This window comes from Delphinus delphis, chromosome 2 (assembly GCF_949987515.2).
Source record: "Delphinus delphis chromosome 2, mDelDel1.2, whole genome shotgun sequence".
In the NCBI taxonomy this organism is placed as follows: domain Eukaryota; kingdom Metazoa; phylum Chordata; class Mammalia; order Artiodactyla; family Delphinidae; genus Delphinus; species Delphinus delphis.
The window spans coordinates 164,445,237-164,448,791 of NC_082684.1; positions in this window are offsets into that span (position 1 = coordinate 164,445,237).

The window sequence follows — 3,555 nt, forward strand, 5'->3', positions numbered from 1 at the left end:
GGAAGGAAATAATAAAGTTTAAGGTACAGATAAATGAAACAGAGAACAGAAAAACCATAGATATAATCAATGAAGCCAAAAGTTTGTTTTTGAAAAGATAAAAAATATTGACAAACCTTTAGCCAGAAGGACAATGGAAAAAAGAGAGAACTCACAAATACTAAAATCAGAAATAAAACTGGAGACATTACTACTGATTCTACAGAAAGAAAAAGATTATAAGAGAATACTTTGAACAACTGTACACCCACAAACTGGATAACCTAGATGAAATGGACAAATTCATAGAAGCAAAACCTACCAAGACTAAGTCATGAAGAAATAGAAGATCTGAATAGACCTACAACTAGTAAGAAAATTGAAAGAGTAATCAAAAACCTCCCCAAAATAAATGCCCTGGACCTAAGTGGCTCCACTGGTGAATTCTACCAAACTTGCGAAGAACAAATACCAATCCTTCTCAAACTTTTCCAAAAAATTAAAGAGGAGGGAACACTTCCTAACTCACTCCTTGAGGGCAGTATTATCCTGACACCAGAGCCATACAAAGAGTCTACAAGAAGAGAAAACTACAGACCAATATCCCTTATGAATATTGATGCAAAAATCCTCAACAAAATACCATCAAACTGAATTAAGCAGCATATTAAAGGGATCATATATGACAACCAAATGGGATGTATTCCTGGAATGCAAGGGTCGTTCAACATACAAAAAAATCAGTCAGTGTCAATGTAATATATCATATTAATCTAATGAAGGGGAAGAAAACACATGATCATCTCAAATGAAGCAGAAAAAGTGTTGACAAAATTTTAAATCTTTTCAAGATAAAAATACCCAACAAACTAGGAATAGAAGGAAACATCCTCAAGGTAATAAAACCATATATGGAAAACCCACAGCAAACATCATACTCAATGGTGAAATATTGAAAGCTTTTCCTCTAATATCAGGAACAAGACAAGGATACTTACTTTCATTACTTATTTCATTACTTATATTCAACCTAGTATTGGAAGTGCTAGCCAGAGAAATTAGAGCAAAAAAAAGAAAAAAGAAGAAGAAATAAATAAAAGTCACCTAAATTGGAAAAGAAAAATTTCAATTATCTCTGTCTGTAGATGATATGATCATATATGTAGACAGCCCTAAAGATTCCACACACAAAAACTGTTAGAGCTAATAAATGAATTCAGCAAAATAGTAGGATACAAACTCAACACACAAAAATCAGTTGCATTTCTACACACTAACCATGAACAATCCAGAAAAGAAATTACAGAAACAATTCCATTTACAATAGCATCAAAAAGAACAAAATACTTGAATGGAAGACTTAATATTGTTAGGATAGAAACTATACCCTAAGCAACCTACAGATTCAATGCAATTCCTATCAAAATCCCAATGATGTATTTGCAAAAAGAGAAAAACCCATCTTAAAATTCATATGGAGGAATTCCCTGGCAGTCCAGTGGTTAGGACTCTGAGCTCTCACTGCCAAGGGTCCGGGTTCGATCCTTGATCGGGGAGCTAGGATCCTGCAAGCTGCACACGCGGCCAAAGAAACAGGAAAAAAAAATTCATATGGAATCTCAAGGGACCCCAAATAGCCAAAACAATCCTGAAAAAGAGAATGGCGCTGGAAGACTCACACCTCCTAATTTCAAAGCTTATTCTAAAGCTACAGTAATCAAAATAGTGTGGTAATGGCATAAAGACTGAAGTAAGGACCAACAGAATAGAATAGAGAGCCCAAAAATAACCTCTCACATATAGTCAAATGATTTTTGACAAGGGGGCCAAGACCATTCAATGGGTAAAGGACAGTCGTTACAACGATGGTACTGGGAAAACTGGATATCCATATGCAAAAGAATGAAGCTGGACCCTTACCTAACACCATATCCCAAAATTAACTCAAAATGGATCAAAGGCCTAAATGTAAGACCAAAAACTATAAAACTTATAGAAGAAAACATAGGGTAAAATCTTCATGACATTGGATTTGGCAACGATTTCTTGAATATGATGCTAAAGGCACAGGAAACAAACTAAACATCATAACATTTTTTAAAATTTGTGCATCAAAAGATAGTATCAACAAATAAAATGGCAACCCACAGAATGGGAGAAAATATTTGCAAATCATATATCTGATAATGGATTAATATCCAGAATATATAAAAAACTCCTATAACTTAACAATAAAAAAATTTAAAAGCTTATTCAAAAAATATGCCAAGGGGGCTTCCCTGGTGGTGCAGTGGTTGAGAGTCCACCTGCCGATGCAGGGGACACGGGTTCGTGCCCCGGTCCAGGAGGATCCCACATGCCGCGGAGCGACTGGGCCCGTGAGCCACAACTACTGAGCCCGCACATCTGGAGCCTGTGCTCTGCAACAAGAGAGGCCGCGATAGTGAGAGGCCTGCGCACCACAATGAAGAGTGGACCTCGCTTGCCGCAACTAGAGAAAGCCCTCGCATAGAAACGAAGACGCAACACAACAAAAATAAATAAATAAATTTTAAAAGAAATATGCCAAGGACTTGAATAGACATTTTCCAAAGGAAATATATACATAGCCAAAAAGCACACGAAAAGATGCTCAACATCACTAATCATTGAAGAAATGAAAATCAAAATTATGAGATACCACCTCATATCCATTAGGATGGCTACTATCCTAAATAAATAAATAAATAAGTGTTGGTGAGGATGTGGAGACACTGGAACTCTTGTGAACTGCTGGAGGGATTGATAAATTATAAAGCTGCTTTGAAAAAAGAGTATGGCAGTTCCTCAGAAAGTTAAAAATAGAACCACCATGAGATCCAGCAGTCTCACTTCTGGGTACATAACTAAAAGAACTGAAAGCAGCATCTCAAAGAGATATTTATACATCCATGTTCATTGCAACATTATTCACAATAGCTACAACACAGAAGCAACCCAAATGTCCAATGACAGATGCCTGATGGTGAACATTGTTCTCTCTCATATGTGTCACTGCCAGAAAAAGCTTGGGGGGCTTCGCTGGTGGCACAGTGGTTGCGAGTCCGCCTGCCGACGCAGGGGACACGGGTTTGTGCCCCAGTCCGGGAAGATACCACATGCCGCAGAGCGGCTGGGCCCGTGAGCCGTGGCCGCTGAGCCTGTGCATCCGGAGCCTGTGCTCCGCAACGGGAGGGGCCACAGCAGTGAGAGGCCCGCGTACCGCAAAAAAAGAGAAAAAAAAGCTTGGGAACCCCTGTATGCGTGTGGCTTTAACCTCTATGTGAAAGGTGAGTTTTTCATGTCCAATCATATAGTAGATATAAAGGATGGTCTTTAAGCTACTGCAAGGAAAATGCACCACACAATTTTAAAGATATTAGTCTGATGATCATCTCTGACCTTGTAAACATATGCCTGGCATCCTGATCTTTCAGAAATATTGGTGGGGGAAAATGCTTTCTGAGTAGTAGAGGGGTGTGTGGGGTATGTGTATGTGTGTCTCTGTGTCTGTCTCTGTCTGTGTCTCTGTCTAATTTTCATCTCTACTGTGTAGAT